Raw genomic sequence first — 25,548 nt, 5'->3', positions numbered from 1 at the left:
ATTAAAAACTTAGTTCAATAAATGAATAAGTGATTTTAAATAAATTGAATAGTTCATAGAATGTTATTTATTCTAACTGCTGTTGGCAAATACACAATAAAAAACAGTAATAGATACTTTTACCTATATTGGATTGTATATGTAAAATACTATAAAAAGAAATGGGAAAATTCTACCGAATGAAACGTAATAGGACTATCATGAAGCATTAAGAAAACATTACATGTTCATAATCTAGTCTTAGATAATATCAGTCTAAATCTTTTTAAATCAAAGGAAATTATGAAAAAGCTAAACGAACTGTATAAAAGGGTTAAAACTCGAGGCAAGAAATGCATCGCATACAAAACCGACTCGAACTCCTTATAACTCTTCTTTGCAGATATCCATCGGAGCTAGTTGTCAGGAAATTGAACGGTTCACTTTGCCGAAGAAAAAGAGAAAATTAAAGAACTCTTACAATTTTCGTATTACCGCGCTAACTTTTCCATTCGCAGATACTATAGTATATACAATATATACACAATGAATTTACAGTAGGATACACTTAATATCCTTTTAATAATGATAGATATCGTACAGCCGACTCTACTTAGGATATAAAACAGTAAAGATTGTGATCTCCATTCGATAGGTACTTATTAAATATGTTGTCGGAGAGAGATATACGGCCCTGATAATAAGCTCGTTTACGACCCAAACTATAGTATGCTTGTTTATTGTTTTATAATAGCAGTAGTGTTTAATATTGGAAATTAAGTTCGTATTTATTATGGTTAATTATATTTCTGGCTCGTTATAAGCTCAGGAACTTGAATAGTAATGGACAATGGTCGAATTCATGAACCATAAAATTTTCCTTTTTAAACATATGTTCCACAAAGATATTTAGGCTGAGCTAATGCTTTGCTCTTCACAGAAAATGTTGTTTTTTTATAAATCTTTAAAAGATTATCAGTGATGTTGGTAATTGTTTTGGTCACTAATAGTATGTAATTTTAAATATTGGTTGCTTTTCCTAAATAAAATCCATAAATTATTCAGGCTCGTGTTTTACTTACTATATCCATACCATAAACAACAGATACCATTTTGTATGCGATTTCTTCTATTAAGTATTACTTATACGGGAATGAATTATTGATTTAAATCAAGTTTTAAAACAAACATTTTATAATACGTTGGTTTTGAAAACCAACGATAAAGTTCCCACTCAGAAAAGCGATCTTGTTGAATCACTGTAATTAGAATCGAAATGAGTTTTCATTATTTTGCTTCCGTTTCACTCCTAACCATTTTTCTTTCCAGTTGATTCGGGAAAGTTGATTCAGATGAATCGCAGCAAGTTAGAGATAACAGATATTCGAGTTTTTTTTAAATAAACGTTAATGAGGAACGCCAATTTGTACTTTAAATCAAGTCGAACTAAGTGGTAATGATTATAAATCTATAAAGAAATTTTGTGATGTAAAAATCTCACGTCCCTGCCCATCATTATTTTCCCGTAATATTATAAAGATATCACCCTCCACCCTCCTGTCATATAACAGATGACTTGTCAGTCAGTTTATGAGTTGGCCTATTGGCCATATTATTATGAGTAACAGAGTACTATGTCAGGCCAAAGCATCCTACCCCATACGAGTACGGGGCTAGTCTTTCGGGAAATATCAAAAAGATTGATAGCCTCTCATATAACGTCGCAGCCGAGTCAGGAAATAACGCGAAAAAGTTCCGGGAAATGTTTAAATAGAATTTTCATACTGTGTGAGGGACGAGGTGGCAGTTATTAAATTTTTTAGTCGAAAGTTTACTTCAAGTTTTGGAATGAAAAATAAGACTGTTTGAAAATAATTCGCTTGATTTAACAGATAAGTGAGATGGTTGGACCTAATTAAATGTAGTTATTTTTGTTTCATTTTTAAATATTTCCTTATTTATTTGTCTTGTTTAAGTTAAAATTTCGTATTTAAACTACAAGAAGAGACCCAAAGTCGAACTCTTATATATTCTGTCATTTTTTTTAAAAATATTTGTTTCCAAGTGCAGTGATTATAAATATAAGTTTTGTTTAAATATAGCGGTCATTAGTGTCAAATAATTAGATAGATGGCTCTGTAACAGTAAAAGGTGGTCATGAAGTTGGCTATGAAATATGTAATGTTTTTTGAGTACTATTTTATTAAGGTGTTATGAATGAACGATATAGTATACAGAAGTAATGCACTACATTGGTGTTTTAGCACAATTTTGGGAGTAGTTCATAGAGGACCACATAATCCAGCAGGATTGCAGTAGAAATTATAATCTATTTATATATCCTCAAAATTGAAGGCAAAATTCTAGATGGATATACAATATATTTGAAATGCAATAATTTATTTTGTTCAGATTTATTTTAATCATTTGAAAATTTTACTTAATTGTTTATGATAGACATTAACTTAAAGTATGCTATAGAAACAGTTAACACAATTATATCTGATTTTTGACAAACATTTTCGCACAAATTATTTTAACTCCAATGTGTAACACATTTTAGTATACATCTCATGATACTGATAAAATAATTCTTATTATAGGATTTTCTAAAAAAAATCTAAATATATTTCACTCCTACATCGAGTAGGTGTTATTCATCTTATGTTATTCATTTTGTATCGCTTAGTCTAATTTCGGACTTATTTCAAATACCTTTCGCCTGCACTCCTCGTTCACGTCAATTGTATAAGTTTAAGGAAAATTGTGCGTACTTGAAAATTATTCAAGAAACCTTCATAACCAATATACTTCACCTGTTAACGTGAACGTTCCCCAAACCATATAATATTCCCACGACTAAAAGCTCTGGCGCTCCACACTCTACGTTTCGTCTAAAAGCTTCGGTTTGCCCAAGAAAAGCATCAACCACTAGTGATAGACAAGTGGAGGTTTAGTTTTGGAAAACCTGAAAATTTCCTAGGTACTAGGATTTTTTAAGGCAACAATTATTTGATGGTTAAGAAGATCAATGGTAAAAATTTGTTTTTAATATTTTACCCATGTTTGCACGTAATTTGTACCAGTTATGCCTTGATGACCGTTCTGTTATTAGAGCGCAGATCGTAAAATCTGGTTGTCTCAATTATTGAACTAATATTTATTCATTATCAAGACTTATATGAAAATCATCATCTATTGTTACTCGAATTGATGATTTCAATTAAACTTGCATTGAAGTAGAGTGGTACTGACATCTAATTTATTGAAGTAAAACTTCTTTAGGCGCGACTAGGATGTAAATCCATACAAATGGAACGGAAGTGCGTTACGACAGAGTCGTGTGCCAATGATTCGTCACTCGATCTTAATATCATTTCTATACGGGTCGAATGTGATTAGTCATCGTGTATGTGAATAGAGATATGTCGTTGTATGCGTACCGGCATCATCGTTGTATGCATACCGATATCAACATGGAAATCGGCATAGATAAATAAACATTTTAAAGTTATATCGTAGTACAAATCTTGATTTAATGAAAAATGCCTGAATCAGAAGAATATTTTACCCTGTTCCTTGAAAATAATGAAACAAATTTTAATTTATTATAAACAAAATTTATTGATTAGAAATTATCTCTATATTATTCGTAGTTTCTATAAATCTTTGAAGTTATTAAAATGAAAAATATTTTTTAGGCAAGACAGATATTATAGGTGTTCAAAGAATGAGATTATATCGCCAGCGAAAAAGTAAAAAAAGACAAGCAGTCAATGAATGTATGTTAATTTTAATCACATGAAGTTCTTCAAACACAATTACCTGATGAGTGAAGTTGCGAAAACAATATTTGTTCAGGCGTAACATAATCCACTGTGTGAACGAATATTATAGAATTTATTAATCAAAAATTACTTCATTTTTCTAATGGATGTTCATTTCTAAATGCTAATTGCAATGACAAACCGATCTTGTCATATTTGAAGTATGAATTTAATTACATTATTGTTTTTAAATATTATACATATTTTTAATGCTATTATAAATATGTAATTTATAATTCATCGGTATATAAATGTGTACAATGGTTGACACTAATAATTGTGTGCGTCACGAGTGTTCACCATATTACTAATGAAAATTATTCAAAATTGTTATATGATGTAATTATTTTTACTTAACTTAAATTTGCTACTTTGTACAGTAGCAAATAAGTTTTACTTCAATTGCGTGTAATCCTTACGCGCACTCTTTTTTATATTGCTCTCTATTTTATATATTTAAATTTAATATAGTTCAACCATACTATTTTTTCTTCTGAACCTATTCTTGTCCACCAATGATTTGCACCTTGAGCCCCCGCGGTCTATTATTATGTATTTTGTATGTGGCGTCTGTGCGTAGCGCGTAATAGGACGTTGTTACTTGTCGGTCGACGGCTTTCCCAAATCTTTATAAAAGATGGATATATCTGTTGTACACCTCGAATACAAATATGCCATACCCAAAACGTGTTTGTACATATTTACCGATGACAATGCTAGATATTCTGGATATGACCCCATCTTGGAGCTTTAATATTTCTAGCGTTTTGCTAAGTACGCTACGTGACTGGCGAATATGAGGAAACTATGTTGTTTTGGATGAGGTCGAATAATTGATTGTGGTAAATGTATTATATTTGTATAGCTTGTTTTGCATTGCAATTTCGGTTACAAAAAAACACGTAAAATTGTCATTTTATTTTTTTGTCCATTTAAGTTACAACTTATTTGCTACTATACGAAGAAATTCAGAAGATTCGAATGCAAATCAGTAGGTATTTTTTCTGATCGGGATAATTACATAATTAGTATTTGGATTTGATTATTTTTGTACTGATGCCTACACGAAGCTTTTTCTTACTTTCTTACATATTTTAGGTCTACAATCTTAGATGAACATAACATATCTAATATCACTAATGATACCACCCTGTATCGAATTTAGAACCATTGACACTATCCTGGCTATGATCAAATACATTTTATCATTACATTAATTTTGTTAGGCTTAATCTTTATAACTTTGTTCATTGTTTTTATAGCCTCAATCTAGTCATTTTTTCGATTTTCATAATGGCAGCCTGATATCAAGCAGTAGTGATATTTGAAAATATAGAGCTAAGTAAGTTTAAGTGAAAATACTTTGTCGACTTATCGGGGCAACTCTACATCAAAAATATGAAGTCAAAAAGTACTGTTAATTTTGATAAGACAACTAAATAAACCATACACCAAGACATCAAATTATGTACCAAATACCCTCGTAACATATACAGATCATATTTAAATAATAATGTTCTTATATACTATACTAGCTACATAGGATTACTAGGAAAGATTTAAGGAATTTGAAAATCATTTTTTATTAGAAAATACCGGTGATGAATAACGCTTGAAAATAACAGATGTAACCATATGTACCAGATTGATGAAAACGTTGGTAAAAATCGATAACCGTCTTTTGTTTCACTGTCATCAGTTCTTCATTTTGTCAATACAAATAAAATGTTTTTTGAATCATTCAAATCGGACGCTCCAATCTCAAAAAATACCATTTTTGGCACTGTTTGCCCCGTATCTTATAAATGGCTCGAGCTGCCTTTACCAAAAACTGGTAAACTCGAATGGTTTTTTAATTATTCAAATCGGTTGACTCGTGTACCCGAATTCGTCGACGAAAATTTGTATCCGCACACACACATATACACACGTACATAATCACACAGACACGTACATACTCACACATACACACGTACATCAATTATTTCTAAAGTATGTTAAAATGATCAGAAACCTTTGAAAAGTAAAGATTTCGATTTTTATGTGATTACTTTAACTTACCCTACGGGAAGTTAATAATGTATACACCCCTAAATTTAAAATTATGCATATACAAAAAATTATTGTTTTGATGGTCAATAAAATTGAACAGTGAATAATTTTCGTCAAAAACTGCTTTTAGTCACTATAAATTATTTGTTCGAATTATTTACAGAAATTTGTTCATTATATGGCCTGTTGCTATTAAATATTAATTAAATAAATTAGTTACTAAAAGATATCTATACCTTATTTTTAATGTTGATCTAACAATGATTAGACTCTCTACTAGATTTATCACATTCGATCTTTAGATATATATATACTATGAATCTAAAAATACGACATAAACATCAACGACAATTTTCCGATCTTCCAAAGGCGAGCACTTCCATACTTTCTTTCGTATTTTCGCTTATACATTATGAAGCTCTTTGTATTAAAAAGTTTCAGAACACCTGATTGCACATCGACATTTATTGCCGGAACCAACTAAACGAGTTCGTTCTAGATTCCTTTCTTGTCGAATTTTATGTTTATTTTATATTTACTCCCCTCCCGGAGGAGAACAAAGGTTTGGCTGGTTTACTGAACAAAGTAAAGCATCCTGCTCGGGATGATCGATAAATTCCGTTTGCGCTATATTCTTCTTGTTATCTTGCCAAGGTCGTTTCTTTTTATAACTGACGGACGGTGAAATTGCGTACGACGTTTGACGTTCGGTTCGGAAATTATTTGTACCTTCAGATGAGAAACCCTATGTTTTATTTACCGCGATCTCTATACATACATTTACGATATCATATAAAACACGCACTTACAAAGCGAATAATATCTTTCTCATCCGGATTATAATATATATTGCTCAGGTATTTTAATAAGGTACGGGACTTACGTTACGTATACACATATCGTTAATAGTCCCAGGAATTGAGATTATACATTCATAAATATATATATATATATATATATATATATATATATATAACGTTAATTTGCAGCTAATAGTCGAAGTAAAATGAAATATTGGTCTATTTATTTATAGGTTTCGACACGGTATGCGTGTCGTCATTCATCTAATTTTTTTATTTGATAACAATATCTAAAAGAATTTTTACAAAATTTGACAAGATTAAATTTAAAATGTATTATAGATTAAAATAAATTAAACAAGTAAAAAATGGATACATACCACACCAGGAAAAACACCCACAAAAAATTAACTAACATCAACATATTAACGCAAAGGGGATTCAAAAGTTAAATACAGATTCTGAAAATTTTCTGAGGTTACCACTCATTTCCTTATGTATTATAATTGTTCTTACATTGGAGAAAGTTTACAATATATTTACAATAGAAAGAATCAACATATTTGTAATTAAAAAAATCCAAATCAGTATGAGACTATGTTTTCGGAACATATCATTAATTTAAATCATACTTTTAATCCCAAGAATTCTATTATTTACATGAGCAAAAGAATGGTGAGTGAAGTCAGAAAATTTGCTGAATCTGTATTTATCTTTTTAAACCCCTTTTGCATTAATAAACGAAATTCTGCTCTTTTAATACATGACTCTTATCATAATTTTAGTGATTATTTTAAAAATAATTTTTCAAATCTTTGACTCTTGTGTTTTTTTGCAATTTCAGTTTTTTCAATTCTATATTTTCATATCTTTTGATATTTTATTTTCGCTAGTTGTTGTCCTTCAGTGTTTAACTATCTTAAAACCTACTCCTGTATCAACATTTCGTGAACCCCGTCGGCTTCTATCGGGTGTGCACGGACTCGGATCATTCATACGTTGTTACCATGTTTTAATTTTAAAACAATTTTTTTACTTTATTTATTTTATTTTTTTCCAAATAATTTTATTTTAATGTTTTGTGATGTCAAAAGACATCATCAATTTAATTGAATTTTGTACTTAAATGACGATATTTTAGTTAAATCTTGAGTAAGGAAAGTGTAAAGTTGACATTAGGATTGCAAAAAAGAAACTAAGATATGGCAGAGATTAAAATATTAAATATTTTTCTCTTAATCATTTGCAGAGGCTCAAACAAGCACTTAGTTATTGTTATCAAAGCAACTCACGTAATATATTTACTTTTTCGGAAGTATATGGTCATTGAGCCTATTCTACCGTAAAATAGACCAATGTTATGGAAGGCTATGTTAAGTAGCAGTTTTCATATAAAGTGATACTAAAAACTGTCAAAATCTCTTGTGGTTGCTTTGCAGTCAGAAGTTTTAGATAGAAAACCGAACCTAGAAAGCACACAAATGTCAAAAAAAACGATGTTATCATAACTGGTTGTTTGAGATATGGCTGGAGAGCATATGAGTGAAGTTGCAGTTTATGTGTAAAACGCCTGATAAAAAAGCAAATACATGGCATTTTGACAGTATTTAGTACCATATTAGATAAAACCTGGAACGTAACAAAGACTTGCCAAAACATTGGTCTATTTTATGGCAGAATCGACCCCTCAGTTTCAATCATAGCCTACATTATGTATTCTATACATTCCAATTTCGTAAAACAATATTCCTTTACCAAACAATGATAGATCATCTCCTAGTCTCATCGCCATCGGCGTTGTTGAGTGAGATATGATGATGTATAATTCACTAGCTCAGCTGTTGGCTGTTAGTCAACCCGCGTGGCCCTTGCAGAATAATAAACATCATCGAAAACCGTCGAAAATCCCTTATCCACCCCTGATCTGTATTCCTAATTGACAGATGGCGCTAATACCGCGCTCTTTGCTTTTCTATCGGTTTTCGTTTTGCCGCGACAGTGCGCTCGGGATTTTCGCTCGTTCGTTGCGTTGCCTTCGGATATAGAGGTAATAGACACATGGCTGGTGAAAATTTAGGCAAACGGTAACTAAAAATCTAATAATGTGTCAATAATAATTATTTTTATTTTTCTTTTTAATATTCTGAATTTAGTGTTTGCAAAACTATTATACAGACCAATAAATTTCTTAGTTTTGCATAACGTCAGGCATGATTATTGAATTAAAACTTCTTTAGGCGCGACTAGGGTGTAAATCCGTACAAATGCAACGGAAGTGCGTTACGGCAGATAAGATAAGATAAGAGTAGAGTGCCAATGATTCGTCATTTGTATGTTCAGTCGATATGTATGTTAATTTTAATTACATGAAGTTGCGTCGAAAACAATTATAACATGATGAGTGAAGTTGCGAAAACAATATTTGTTTAGGCGTTGTTTAACATAATCCACTGTGTGAACGAATTTTATAGAATTTATTAATCTGCAATTACTTCATTTCGCTAATGAAGGTTTATTTCTAAATGCTAATTACAATGACAAACCGATCATATCATATTTGAAGTATGACTTTAATTACATTATTGTTTTTAAATATTATACATATTTTTAATGCTATTATAAATATATAATTTATAATTTATCATTATATAGATGTGTATAATGGTAGACATTAATAAATATGTGCATCACGAATGTTACCATATTACTAATGAACATTATTCAAAATTGTTATATGATGTATTTATTTTTACTTAATGCCATCTTGTACACTAGCAAATAAGTTTTATCTTTACGTTTTATATACTTTTGAACAATTTGGCATACCGTAGAAAAAATAGATGTATGTATGCGTATGTTCGCATATGGTTAGTATGTATGCGTGTATGTTTAGCTACAAGTTTTCGCCCACGATTTCGAGAGCACGGATCAAGCGATTTCAAAAATTCAAAAAAAAAATCCATTGGTATTGAAGGGGGGCAAAGCGCAAAACATTCAGTTTTTGAGAGAACTACACATCTGATTAGAATGATTCAGAAAAACATTCAATTCGTATTGATTAAGTGAATAATTGATAACATTTTTGTGAAGGTTTAGCGATTCTGGAGATACGGAGTAAAAAGTGCGAAGAATGAGAAAACGGCGCATCCGATTAGAGTGATTCAAAAAGCATATTGCTTGTGTCGACAGTGTTTATTTTATTTTTATTAGATTTATAATGTACGACGATAAAAGTTACAGTATATATAATAATTATTTTAAAATACCTAAATGCATTATTATTAATCATTGATATTTTTATTGGTGATTTATTTCGCGAATATAATTACTGTCAGAGAAGTTACAGAAGTTTGCCTTAAGGCACAATGCCTTGCACCACTAGTTTATTACTAAATTAAGGATATTTTTCCAATAATTTATTTTCATCGGCTCTCAGATTTATTGTGGTTTAGCCTACCTCGCGGCTCACAAAGCATTGATACATTGCCTCTGTGTTTTCTAATATATATTTGCTTTATATTCAGTCAGCGTGTAGCTTTCCAATTAAGCTGAACAGTATCGACATATTTTGTTTTCGGATAATACGCCACGGTATGCTATTTTAAATACAGGAACAAATATTGGGATTGATTGAATTATTTAACGTACGAAGTCTTAGGGTATTGCCTTCCGAAGATTTGCCTACTATATTTTGTTTTGATTTACCTTCGTCTTGAGATTCTACTTCTTAAGACTCTTAAGTGCTAGATACTAATGTTTAGAAAATCTACCAAGTTGTTATGAAATGTTTTGGAAGATCTTCCTCTATATATTATGTAACTATATCCTTCAGGATTGACATGAATTTTAAAAACACTTCAAAAGCAATGAAAACATAAACCTGTTATCGTTACTTTACGTTGCAAGGAAACTTGATAAGGATGATGTATTGTGAACGAATATGGTCATACATTATGTAACTGCATAAAGCACGTAACTATAAGCACATGCAGCTTATAATGCACTCGAGACGGGATACACTTTTTGTGTACATTTTCTAGTGAAAATTTTCTATTCGAGATTCGAAAACTGGGGAGAATGTAGTACAAGCAGGGCTTACTTGTTATAAAAATATAATAGGATTATAAAAACTTGTATATAAAAAATATATAAATGGTTATACATTATGTTGCATTCTAGCTGCCTGATATCAGAAATTGTTATTGCATTTTTTAAATATTGTAACGTAACAGTATGGCATCGAAATTGGCGGTAATACTAATTAGTGTATCACTTTCAAAGCAATTATCATCAGATTGTAAATTAATTGTATGATAATTACGTGATTTGCATGATATTTTAAAAATAATTACGTCAGTGTGTCTTTTTGGTATATTAGGCCATTCTGCATTTAAAATGCACTTTTTACCAGAAGTAATTTTATCATTTATTTTTGAATAGTAATCAGAATTTAAATGTATCATGAGCTGTTGTGATTCTCATGTACGAGGCTTTTTTAGAAAGAAACCCGCTGGCTGATCTATCTATATTTGATGATTTTTTTTTTAACATTTTTCTAAGGTGGATGATGTATCCTCAACTTCAAAAATGCATTAATACTGCTTGATATCAGGTCGTCTGAGAAATCGGTTTTAATTGGAACAACGTGTTTGCTAAGTTTGGCTTTTAGCATAGATGCAATTAGATCTGCATCTATCAGATAATCTATTATGATGCACAATATTTTTGAGTTAGATATATGGGCCACTTTTGCCATAAAATAGACCAATGTTATGGCAAGGCTATGTTACGCTGCGGTTTTCATATAAAATGGTACTAAACACTGTCAAAATGCTACATGGTTGTTGTGCAATCAGGCGTTTTAGATATAAAATCCTACCTAGAAAACGCCCAAACGTCAAAAAAAGAATGATCTGTATAATTTTATGATTTTATGTGTAAATTGCCTGATCGCGCAGCAACTACATTTTCACAGTTTTTAGTACTATTTTATATGAAAAGTGCAGCGTAAATAGCCTTGCCATAACATTCGTCTATTTACGGTAGAATTAACGGGTATATGCGTTTAGTGTTGTAGATAAATGATTTTTATTTTGTAATTTAGAATGAGCTTTATTTCGTTTGTCAGGTAGCTTAATACTGATAGAACTACACGTGTAGATGCTCCTAAATTTTAAGTGTTGGTAAATAAATCTTGGGTTTTCTAATTATTTTTATGAATAATGCAATTATTCATACTTTTTTTCATTGTTTAACTTATCGTAGGGTGAGTTATAGTATTCGCACATGAAAATTTTTGCATATCTTCACATTTGAGGAACATCTGAACATTTTGGCATATCTTAGAAATCTTGGATGTATGTGTGTGTATGTGAGTATGTACAATTTTTGTCCACGATTTCGAGAGCCTGGATCATCCGATTTGAATGATTCAAAAAAACATTCGATTCGTATTGATGAGGACACGTGCTGGATCAAGACACGTCCAGCCGTTTCGAAGATTCGGGGTGAAAAATAAATATAATGACAATTTTGAGAGAACGTAGTGTCCGATTTAAATAATGCAAAAAACATTTGATTCACATTGATGTAGGGAATTTCAAATAATAGTTCTAGCAATTTGCTTTAAGGCACTAAAAGATGCCGTGCACCACTAGTTTTTAATAAATTTTAAATCTGAATATTGCCAACGCCAAATTTTGAATGTCTTCTTCCATTACCTGCCATAACAACTAATCATATCTCTGCCGCTTCGCCTTAAAACGTCGTGCACCTTTAAAGATAGAGCTGTCGCGAGCACGAGACATCGAACAAAATTGAATACAATAAGTACTCCGGAAGACGGTAATTCATATTTTCAGTTGCATTCGCGAACTGAACTGTTCGGGAGGTACGTGACACCGTTGCAGTGTCTTTTTCGTTGCATTTCTGAAATTTATTGACAAGACTTATGCGACACGCGCGCGTACCCAACTGGAGGACTAGTAAAGAACCAGTAAGGAATGTCAGCGGGTGCATTTGCTGTTACGCGAAATAAAAGACGGGGAATTGATATATGGATTGAGATATTTGATCTGAAGGTATTGGTAATGGGTACCAGAATTTCGAACAATAATCTAATATAGGCGAGAGTTTCTACTCTAATCAGAATTCATCATAATCATGCATAGGCAATATCAAATTTTTAACCAGTTTGCATGTGTTTATAGGTCTACCTTTTGAATATCATATTGCCAGTTCAAACTGCGTTACAACAGTTTTTAACTTCCCGTAGGGCAAGTTATAGTAATCGCAAAAAAATAAAAGATGAAAATTTTTTCAATGAAAAAAAGAGCAAAGAGTGCAGATAATAGAAAACGAGTTTTTGAGAGAACGAGGCATCTGATTTGAATGATCCAAAAAACATTCAATTCGTAATGACGGGGAGAAGTGGTTATTAGTTTTTAGCAAAGGCAGGCCCAGCGGTTTCGGAGATACAGAGCTAAATGTGCAAAAAATGGCAGTTTTTGAGAGAACTAAGCGTCCGATTTGAATGATTCAAAGAACTTTCTGCTTTTTTTAACAAAATAATTGCTTTTGAAAGATACATTTTTTTTGTATATCAAAAATAATTCAATTTCAACTTTGCAATTCAGTTTATATAATTCTTATAAATATTACACAATGTTACAATATTTATAATAATCTATTTGAAATCATTTAATATTCCTCGAACATTTCGTTACGATACGGGAAGTTCCAGCAATTTGCCTCAAGGCACGATGCCATACACACCACTCGTTTTTTGCAGTCATAGACCCGAAAAATTTTAAATAACTTAACATTTCAGAACATATTTGTTCGTTATTTCAAAATTTTCAACTTAAATCGTAAATGGGCACTATATTATGGGTATCACGAATACAGTCATCAATACACAAAATTTTGGCACTTCTGCATCACGAATATATGCGCCAGTCATTGCTCTGATTAGATTATATACGTATAATCAAATACCACATGGTTCTAATAGTCACAAAATCCGGTGTTACAAACCGTTCCCGGAAAAAAACAAATGCTTTGTGTAATAAATAAAAAACTAGACCTCGCCCTCCCTAATCACCATTTTACCAAATAGTAAGACGGAATAAAGAAAATTGAAATAAATTCAATTATCATCTTAAATAAAAGAGACGAAGATATTCTGACAATATCTATTTTAGTTTGTTCTTTTCAAAAATATTTTTTCCTCCGACCTGGTTTCATCTCCTTATTTACGATAGCGGTCGCAAACCTTATCCGCCTCGACACCATTAACTAGAAACTTCCGACCATTCGGTATTCCGACATCACGAGAAAAGAGTTTTCATAAAACAATTTCTGATGCTGCCGCACAATAAATAAGGGCGCACTAAAAGGGAGATTTTACGAGATAGCACATTAAGAAATACAAAAAAGTTTGTCTGCTGGAAAGCAAATTTATATTTTTCTCAGCGGAAGCTAAGTGAATATAAATGCTATATATAAATACGAAGTTGCGCGCAGAGTAGAGAATAAAAAGAACTTTTTCAAATTACAGGTTGAACTTGTATCTTTCTTCTTTGGTAGATGTTCATTTTGCTTTGATGTAACTTTTATGTTTTGTAAATATGGATGTGTTCGAAAACGTCGATAATTAATGTGGAAACAAAATATTTATTTAAAATTAAAGTCCGAGCTTCCTCGTTATTGAAGGTACATGAATATAAGGTTCTCAGATGCACGAGGGTAAAAATGATCTAGATTTTTTTGCTCGAAGAATGAAACATTTTTTAAAATTATTCCAGACAATTTTCCAAACCTGGTCATTATTCTTCTTTATACTAAGTGGGTAATTGTTGTGTATTATTGCATTTGAACTGTTAAAGCACAACATATAACATGTTTAAAATGGACGAAAAACCATGGAACATGACTTTTTCAACCGAAAAAAACTTCTCCTTCGGGAAGTTAATAATTAGTATTAAGAGAAGCTACATACCAAATGTTTCAAAATTCGACTCTCAAGGCAGTTTATTTGAGTTATCAAATTTAAAGTATTATCAAATTAAATTATTTTTGCAATAGTCTACTTAACTGAGGTCCCATATTTCAGAATTTAAAAGGTCGAATAATTGGTGAAAAAAACTCTCCATCGTGAAGTCAATAATTTGTTTACAGGAGTCTGCTTAACTCATATCTCAAAATTTGATGACGTTTATATTCCAATGCAATTTTCTTTACCACATATTATTTTATATACGAAATCTTTAAAACAATAGAGATACGACATAACAAAGCATCGTTCCGATATCGGACAAATGTAATATTTCATATTAGCGCCCATCTATATAGGATTCCGCTGAGACAAGGATCCACTTTGGTAAAGTAAAAAGGGAAGTAACTCGATCACAGCACATCCGCATTTTCAACTTCCTTCCAGAGCCAACTGCCACCGACCAACTGTACCGCCCCTTGGTACGGAACTCACCCTCCAAAGGACTCTCGTGTGTATGTTGCACGTCGCCCAACGAGTGGGTCGATGGGCTGATTTTTTTTACTTTCGAACTTGAGAACTAAAGTGTGGGTTTGTCGGGCATAACTCGGAAAACTTTATCCCGTAGACTCGGAGAAAGATAAGCTTGTTAACAATCGATGGTATCTATGAAAACAATTTTTATCGAGTTACCGAATAAGATAGATAGTATATCATATCTTCGATGTAATAGAATACAAGGTTATTTATAGAACACTGGATTTTGTTTGAACATGGAATTGAAGAAAGTGATTTTTGCAATTATTGAAAAATAAATCGCATCTATATATTTGCTTGCTTCTGGCTAATTTTAGTCCGGAATATAAAATTCATTGAATAAATTAACAGGACAGTGACTTCGATTAAGTATCAATCCAGAATGAATCTATTTTTATATTTTTAGCGCCATTAATCAATTAGGTTGGATTATTTTTGGCATTTTATACCAAAAAACGAAGTTCAAGAGTCTTATTCCGCCTCCGTGCCGAGGAAGATACTTTGTTAATATGTTATAGAATCAGATTATTTTGAGAACGTTGTTTCCAATCGCATTAGATATTTACCATAAACGTAAAACAAGAATTGCTTGCTAGAAAAATAATAAGGGCAGAAGTGTAAGGTCTTCTAAATTTTAAAACAAATGGTAAAAACTATAAAAGCACTACATTATAAAATAATATAAATGTTTACTATTACTGATCATGTTGCTCTCGGTATATGCAGTTTCAAAGAATTATTTGAAGAAAATACTGTATGAAAATGAAATAATAATATATTTATACTCGACGGAAATTCCAAAGTATTTTATATTTGAAATATTTGGAATATATTTTTATATTTTATCATAACTCAAGCTTATGTAAAGATTTTGGGTATTTATTAATAAATTAACTGTGATTGACAAATATAGTCGTCTCGGAGAAGTGGCAGAATTTTGTGTTATGACGATTATATTATCATGCGTATAAAACAGCCCAATTGCTATTTAAATAGAAATATTTGAAAATAAACGCAGAGTTGTCCACTAAGACTGTATAAAATAAGTTGTTCTAAGTGAAATTTTACCTAAGGAGAGTTGCAGAAACTTTTCGAAATGTGGGCATTATATACTTATATACTAAATGCTTGAATTCCACGTCAACATATTTGTATCCGCCTATAAATGTTTCACTGGTTGTAATTCCACAAATTTCAGTATCTAAAATGCTGAAGCTCCAAATCAATTTTGTGCTAGTTGCTCGCTATATTGTTGCTATTTTTTGTTTTCAATTTTATTTCTCCTTGTGATACCAAGAGCTGGAGCCTGTGTAGGAAACTATCTAATGCTTTTGTATGAAGAGTAATATTGTTAGTCTAGAAATTCAGCACTCATTATTTCTATATTTCACCTTGCTTTTATTCACAGAGTCTCGTATCACGAATCATCCACACAAAAACGAATTATTTGCATGTTACATTTCTTTTGAAAATGTTTCTATAAATATATCCTGGTTTATTATTATATGATATATTCCATGGTTACTTGAACCGAGTTATCTAAATACACAAATACCGCTCATCTACCAACTAAAACCTCGAAAAACATGAGCTCAACGACGTTGCATATCTGATAAATCCGCGCATAAGTAAACGCTACTATCGTTCTGGACGAAAGGTCCGGCAAATCGCGTCCAGGATTCTACTTTGCAAGGATTTGCGACTTAATATCCGTCGGACTTGACTCGGTTATACGACCGTACTGCCGCTGACGGTAATCCCGTTTTAATCCGGTAACGAGAAACGAAACTCGGTCTTCGACGGTGGAGATGGCAAGGCGAGGCCTCTCCTCTGATTTCGCGCTGCGTTATAATTCTCGGTCACTCTAAGCCGACTAGATTCACTTTCGGTGACCGCCGTATAGATCGTTGAAGGGATGGACACTTCTTGTACATGGGATTCGAAATGGATACATGAAATCTTTAGATATTGGATAATACACCTTATAAAAACACTATATTCTTCATAAGACTTCTATTACTTGGTGTTAATTGGTTCGGTCTTGGACTCGGTTTGGTCGTGGTTTAGGCTGGTCTTGGTCTTGGTTGTTTTCACATTTTAGTAATGATTAAATTTTTAATATTTTAATAATATTTTTGACTAAAGTTTTTACATCGTCTGCCTGTCTAGCACTCACTACATAAATACAAAACTTGTGATACATTAAGAAAAATTTATGATTTTTTAGTATTGTGAACAAATTATATAGAGTATGCCATCTAACATTTTTCATTTTCTTTTTTTTCAACGGTCAGCCGAGGCTTTTTTTCTTCATTTTTGAATGAAATTATTATAATCATTTTTAACTGAATTAATTTCATTATTAACTGAAAGGATTGTTCTTTCAAAAAAAAAATTTAGAAAATATTCAGTAGTTTGTAAAAAAAAAATATTTGGCGGACCCTATACTACTATCTTTTTTCGACCAAGTTATAAAATTATTGTAAAATATGTAGCTTTTATATCGATGTTTTATATATTGCAAAATATGTATTCAATATTTTTTTATATAGTTGTTTGTCGCTATTAATATATAAAACATAAATATTTTTAATATTTTTATTAAAAAATTGAAAAAAATGTTTCGAAAGATTTGCAATAATAGCACCCATAATATGGGTTAAATTTCTTATAACTTAATTTTGTGAGCATTTCTTATAACAATATTATTAATTATATGATATAATGATTTGAGTTTGTTTTTAATTCATTCAGAGATAGTAACAAATTCGGCAAGGTGTAAAAAAAATTAACATTCATTTTATTTTTGAATTAGTTATGATATCCGAAATTTGTTCAAACACCGTTAAGAAGACTGAAAAAGTTTTTCATAGACAATATTCCATAAAAAATATTACCACATTTTTGGGGAAATTAACAGAATTGGTGAATCACTCATTGAACTATTAATTTATCAAAAACTATTCGTATATTCAAATCTAGGACAATAATTTCATACGTGTATTTATAGAATAGATATGTGTGAGCCAATTAGTTCATGGGATATTATATTCTGATTGCTATAAAAATAAAATTCAAAAGAAAATATCAATAAGGGTAGTCAGATTTTCATATTTTAGTCGTTTTATATGTGATGATGAATGCTATAGCATCCACGTCAAGTGTTTCGCTTCTGTTTTTTACGCAATGTGCTACCGAAGCTGATTAGATAAGATAAAACGGAAATGGTAAAGATAGGATGAAACGGAAAAACCAAAAGAAGCAGTTAATTATTATCTGGACATGTATATTCATTATAAAAACGTAAGGTTATGTAAGAGTAAAACCAAAGTAATTGATATTAAAATTTGAATGCTATAGAATGCATATCATTCTGCATCACAATGAAAATTAATTAATGCTATAAAAAGTAGTTTGCAATTGCTTATAATTATATGCATCTCAAAATTTTGAAGAACAAAATATATAGGTACACATTATTCAAAAGTCTATCAAAAATATGATAATTTTATTTGCATATCTCAAGAATTCACTTTACCCCTCCAAAGGGCCTTTTAGTACATTTTCTTACATAAATCAGAAACGGATGATACTGCTTTTACCGCATACCAATCGTTTTTGGAATAATACATTGAATTAGAAAGGTTTTTGAAATATCAAAATCAGTACAACCGTTTTGCCTAAAATTTTGATGTATGAACTTCAATTAATTTTTGCTCATATATGAATTAAAAATATATAAGCCTTAATAAATATATGATATATTAATTATTATATTTTCTCTACTAATTTGGACATTGCAAATAATTGTTACTTTAGATTTTTCATCATTTTCAAGTTGTTTTATTTGAAACGTTTTTATTATATTTTCACGATAAAACTAGAATTCTATTTGTAAATATGTTCGACTAGAAATTTGTTAGTAAAAAAGCAATAACTGAATGTCCTATACTGGACAGTTGTAAATAAAAGAGTTAATAAAAAAAAAAGCAATAACAAATCTTCTTCGCGATTTTTTGAATGGAGTTGATAGTCTTTTGGACTGATTATGAGCGTATTATTAATTTAGAAAATTTCATACTTTAGAAGTACAGAAAAACCTCTAAAATTAAATTCAGAATTATATCAATTTTAGTAGCAAATAAAATAGAGTGAAATATGATTTCTACTGAATATCTTAAGATTTATTCTAACTAAAAATACACCCAATAACAAATGCTGAAATATATAATAGTCGGTATTCTAAATCAGAGGCCAGATGCTAGAAGATAGTATTTACATAAATGATTTCCATGGTTTACGTTCGACTACTGTATAATATTTTGAGATACTATTCATCCAATGAACTAAATTATTAATTATGTGATTTATAATATTTATCTCATAAGTGCGAAAAACGCCTAAATTATACTACAATAATAAAATTATAAATTATATTATTGGAAATCCACAATTATCCTCAGAGCTGATAAGCTGAACTTGCATCCTGCCCTGTCGAAATCAAATTCTATAGAAATCGTGCGGTATCAAATAAAATCAGTTCGGACAGTTACGATATCACAGAATGTCATAAAACCCCGAATCCGGCACACGAAACGAATAAAAACTCAAACTGAAAGTTAAGATAAAAAGTTTATCACGAAGGCCATGACCGCCGGTCCTTGCAAATTGGTGGGATATCTATCCAATATTTTCGGGAATTACTTTCTGCACACGCGGAAAATGTTAACTGATTAATATCTTTTGTAGTAATCGTACACAAAAGAACTTATTCATACAATTAAGTAAATTTTTTTTAATGCATTTTAGATCATTTCATAGAGTTTCCCAGTTTCCTCTAGGTGTAATCCATAATCACTCACATGCAAGGTATGGCTTAGTGAGTGCATATATCTTATGATTCATGTACAGTGAATTTCTGATCAAATTTCTAGGTTTACATATTATACAATAAGTATTTGGCCACGAAATCGTTTCACATAAAATTTAAACAATGAAAACTTTTACAAAAACAGCCTTACTTAAAATACCTGCAAAAACTGGTTTTGAATTGACGCGCAGTTCTTGAGACGTTCGTCATTATTTTTTTTTTTTTAATTTTTATTTTCAATAGCAATCAGAATACATGACTATGAGCTTTTTGGCTTATGTCATTCACTCACACACATACACACACACTTTCAAACACACATATAAATTTATCGGTTCAATATTACAATCATATTTAGAGAATCACTTCAATAAGTCATTATTTTTGAATTTAATTACAAGTTGGAAGTTATTGTTTGTTTCATCTAATTGCTCTTCAGGTATTTTATTTTCAAATTTAATACTTAAAATATTTCCAGTCACCATATGTTCTATATATGATACAATTTCCAACAATGTTTTACCTCAGCTTACCCATTCTTACCGGAGCTAAGTCTTGGCGAGACAGATCGCGTTACCCGTATCAAGAGAAGGCTGATTCAATATTTCAACGTCCTTCAAGATCAAAATCTATTTTCATCCCTGAATATTTGAAGGCGAGCTCTTCGTCAGCCTGAATATTTGAATCTTGCATCTCTAATGGAACTTCATCGTTATTGGATAAAAATAATTCTCTCGGTATTCGATGATGGTGATTTTAAAACCAATTGGTAAAAATCGAAGATCCATTTTTATCTTATGTCTCTAATTTCAATTAGAATTTTAATATTTATATGTTGGAAGATTTAATGTAACTTATGTCTATCTATCTCATCAAAAGTTTTTATCATATGGTCTATTTATTTATATACGATTTCCTTCGTTAAATTTGATCAGATTACATACTAGCAGAAATAACTGTGCCTATTAATGGACGCACATAAAAGATTCAGAGGACGAAAAAGAGTATGTTGGCAGGGGTTGTCAAGTAAAATATATGAATTTGCAAAGTAATAGATACATACCATCATAAAACTGAGTATTAATTTGAAGCAATTAAAATTTTATGATATAAAAAATCAGAACCTACCGTTTTTGCAATTAAATTGGATTTTTGGTTAATTTGTACATCTAGTAATCCAAGTTGAACAATGTTGTCTTTGGCCTCGGAGATGGCTTTGCAGTAAAAAAAACAAAATAAGATACTTGTCATGACAATTTTGAACTTGAAAAATTGATCAGTGATTTGAATACAGTTTTATATTTTTATAATAATTTTATTTTCGATAAATAATTATAATTGTGCATGACGAGAAGTTGCAGTGATATTTGTGTCATGATAGAATGTCACCCAACATTTCTTCAAATTTTAACAAAAATGAGACTATTACTTGGATCCTTAGATGGCCCCGCCAGGTTGCTCATCTCTGAATCGTGCGTGCTATCGGCATTATGCAAAAACGAACGTTGGCCGGATAGTATCCCTGTGCCGTTCTATATGCGAAGGATTATCGCTTCCACAACGCAAATGCATATCGGTTCGTATCGGGTGTACGTTCGAATTCTCTCTCTATGCCATATAGTCCGGTTTAACAAAAAAATATCGTACTCAGATAGATACGACTAGACGGACGACGAAATAGATGGATTGCATGAGCCGGGAAAATTTGACTCGAAAAAATAAAGAAGAGTCGGACTCGGGAAGGAGAACTCTGTGAGGAAAGGGAATATGAGCTAATTGTTAGAGCATCACCACTCCTGCCACTCCTTTTTCAGTTCATATTTTATATACTATTTTTCAAAATTTGTTTACGTTTATTTCCGCCTTCATTTTGTATTTTCGAATTTACTTCAATTTTACAATTCTCGGTAGCCTCCATATACTTCTAATCGGACTCCCTAGACTAAAATAGGTACTTCTACTTGTCTCTGACCCGCAAAGGTAACTTCCATCTAGGTAGCCGCCATATATTTCTAGCTGACTCTTTATGAAATGGGTATTTCTACTTGTCTCTAATCCACAAAGGTAGCTTCCATCTAGGTAGCCTCCATATACTTCTAATCTGTTTTCCTAGACTAAAATAGGTACTTTTACTTGTCTCTGACTCACTAAGGTATATATTTCTAGTCGACTCTTCATAAAATAGGTAGGCACTCCTGCTTCTCTCTGATCTACAAATATGTACTTCTACTTCTCTCACGTCCATTGACTTGTAATATACTATAAAAATAATTTTAGCGCTGATCATGATTTTTTCATAACACCTCATTTACAATGTTCTCCAATTATTAGATTCTTCTTGTTTTTATCTAGTATTTTCTCACAATAAAAGAACTTGTCAGACTCCATTTATATTACAAATTTTAAATCTAATATATTGATCTTGCATTTTAGTAGTGCTTTAATATTTGCCTTTTTATAATTACTCATAAAATTTGTCGTCACAAAATTTTTATATGATATATATCAAATCCGTTAAACTAGTGTTAATTGGCCTAGTTCGCATTTCCAAGTCAATATTTAAATACAAAATATGTTTCATACAATACAAACAAGGCACAAAACGTCTTTCTATTATAAGTACATATAATCATACATTTTCAATTTTTTTAAAATAATTTTTACCCATTGACGTGTTCCAAACTTGGGAGTGATGTGGCAACACAAGTTGGCCATACCTTCGTAGTTAGCTTTGCAGTAGAAAAACAAAATATGATACGTGTTATTACATTCCTTGTTGTTCCATTTGAAAAATTTATTTTACTGAGCCAGTACAACAGTCTATTTCACTACCATACAGCCCAATTCGGTTAAAATTGTGTTGTCGTCCTGGAACCTGTTCTATATCCATCCATTCAGTCCGATGCAATGAATCGTCGATAGGAAATTGGATGCAGTGATTCAAAATGACAACGTCATGGTGCATCAAATGCAAACAGACGGTTTCGAGATCATCTTTGCGGTTTGTCCGTAGACAAGTTGATTTTTAATTTACGCTTTTGGTGAGGGACATCTATCACAGTTCACGTTTTGGATGTCAAAGGTTTTCGATGGGGATTGATGTATTGTTCATCAATTACATGTCACAGGAAGGAATAGAGGATCGGTAAACGATATATTAGATTTTTCTGATTTTTATGTCCAATATTGCGAGCATTAGATATTGAATCAGATAATAAGTTAGATGTAATGATACTTTGGAAGCATATGTATATCAGTGAAATATTGGATCATATTGCTTAATGGATACGACTTACAATAAATTCTCTGACTGATTTTGAATTTAAATTTTTAATTCTCATATCATAACCGCAATCAGAACCTTACATCCTATAAGCTGTTGGGCTCAAACATCTTCTTACTTCCTATTTTTCGATGTTGACCCAATCTAATTTTTACCATACCCCCCTCCCATGTCCCAGTGTTCGTTTATTTTGTCCCATTTCCATCGAACAGTATAAATCAAATATTAAACTGGTATTATTAATTACGATCATTTACTGTGGAATTGAAGATGCACATTTATGATTCGTGTGGAATATGAATTGTGCATTTGTTCGACGAAATCGCGAGTTCCTGTAAATGGTATGAGTCGTGTTTTTCCGATGTTGAGTCGAATGCGGAAATTGCAAACGCGTACTCTCCTCCTATGGTTCAGCCCAGGACCGAATTTATTGTAAAAGCACCAGAAATTGTGTAAAGTCTTCAAATCTGAGATGAAGTTATCAGAGTATGGGAAAAATAGATAGTTTCTGGCGTATTTAATCAATGACAGATGACACAATTTGTCGAATTTTCTTTGGGGTAAAATTAATGAAAGGGTGAAGCAAAGTGACACAATCCGGAATCTTAGGTAATAAAATCGTCAATGTTGTTTAATAATTTAGTCAATTTATATAATTACTGATTCTTTGTTTATGGTCCAGTCATTTGGTGCAAAAAAAGGCTGTTGCCGGTACAGTACTCCGGGAATTCTGAAAATTGGTAATTTAATAGATTTCGAGGTGCTCTTTACGAAAATCAATTTTGCCGCCTCAAATTTGAACGGCAAGTTGCCGCCATATTGAAAAAATGGCGTCAAAAAACAGCTTTTTTAAAATATCTCCTTTCTGGATCATTCTACTATAAAAGTATCTATGTACGAATTAAACTAGAGAAAATTTCCTACAATTTTTTATAAAACCGTTTTTTTTTTGTAAAATTGATAGTTTGAGAGTACGGCCGCCTCAAAGTCTTTGCTGCTCTCGCCGTAGTATCAAATCTGTCCATATATGACAGCACTTCGAACTTGACCACATTCTCTCTAATAATTAATATTTTCAATGTTAAATTAAGCGAATAAGATCTAGAAATAGAATAATTCAAATATTTTTCTGTTTTTTGCTAATTTTTTAACGCTTCAAGCTACTTGACGCTATAAGGTGCTACTCAAGCTATAAATATACTTATAGCTACTTTGCCATTGAAGTGTTAAAAAATTAGCAAAAAAAACGAAAAATATTTGAATTATTTTATTTCTAGATCTTATTCGCTTAATTTAACATTGAAAATATTAATTATTAGAGAGAATGTGGTCAAGTTCGAAGTGCTGTCATATATGGACAGATTTGATACTACGGCGAGAGCAGCAAAGACTTTGAGGCGGCCGTACTCTCAAACTATCAATTTTACAAAAAAAAAAACGGTTTTATAAAGAATTGTAGGAAATTTTCTCTAGTTTAATTCGTACATAGATACTTTTATAGTAGAATGATCCAGAAAGGAGATATTTTAAAAAAGCTGTTTTTTGACGCCATTTTTTCAATATGGCAGCAACTTGCCGTTCAAATTTGAGGTGGCAAAATTGATTTTTGTGAAGAGCACCTCGAAATCTATAAGATTACCAATTTTCAGAATTCCCGGAGTACTGTACCGGCAAAACGACCAAATGACTGGACTATTAGTCAAAATTTAATCAGATGAAAGTATATCATCAAATGCTGTGTGGAAGGTTTAATTTTTATCGATTCCAAAATCCAATATCCAAAAATTTTCAAAATTATTCAAAACCTTGTAATACACAAAATGTACTAAATAATCTAGAATTCTGCTGATCAATCATTCCTTCTTTTGTTGGTATTGCAGCTCATCTTCTTTGTTCTTGTACCCAAATTAAAATCTCTTACCAAAGAGTGGAATAAAGCAATTATCGTTCGATTAAAATATGACATTTTTGAAATTAGAGATAAATTTTACACAATGTGATTTTAATTTTTGAATTCTAGTAATTATTTCCATTATCCATTACGGTCCTGATCCAATTTATTTGCCTTCTCCTGTGTGTGTGTCGTGCGGCATTGCCCCGTTTTCGAATGCTCCTGTTTGTCGATTTTGTTTACCTGTCCAAATATATAAATGGATTTTATATTAGATTATTTCCAGCAAAAACATGACATAAAATTGAATTCGGTC

This window comes from Ctenocephalides felis, unplaced genomic scaffold (genome assembly GCF_003426905.1).
Source record: "Ctenocephalides felis isolate EL2017-DRISC unplaced genomic scaffold, ASM342690v1 CF-g0.4_SCAFFOLD_01170, whole genome shotgun sequence".
Lineage (NCBI taxonomy): Eukaryota > Metazoa > Arthropoda > Insecta > Siphonaptera > Pulicidae > Ctenocephalides > Ctenocephalides felis.
Note: the sequence above shows the minus strand (reverse complement) of the source record.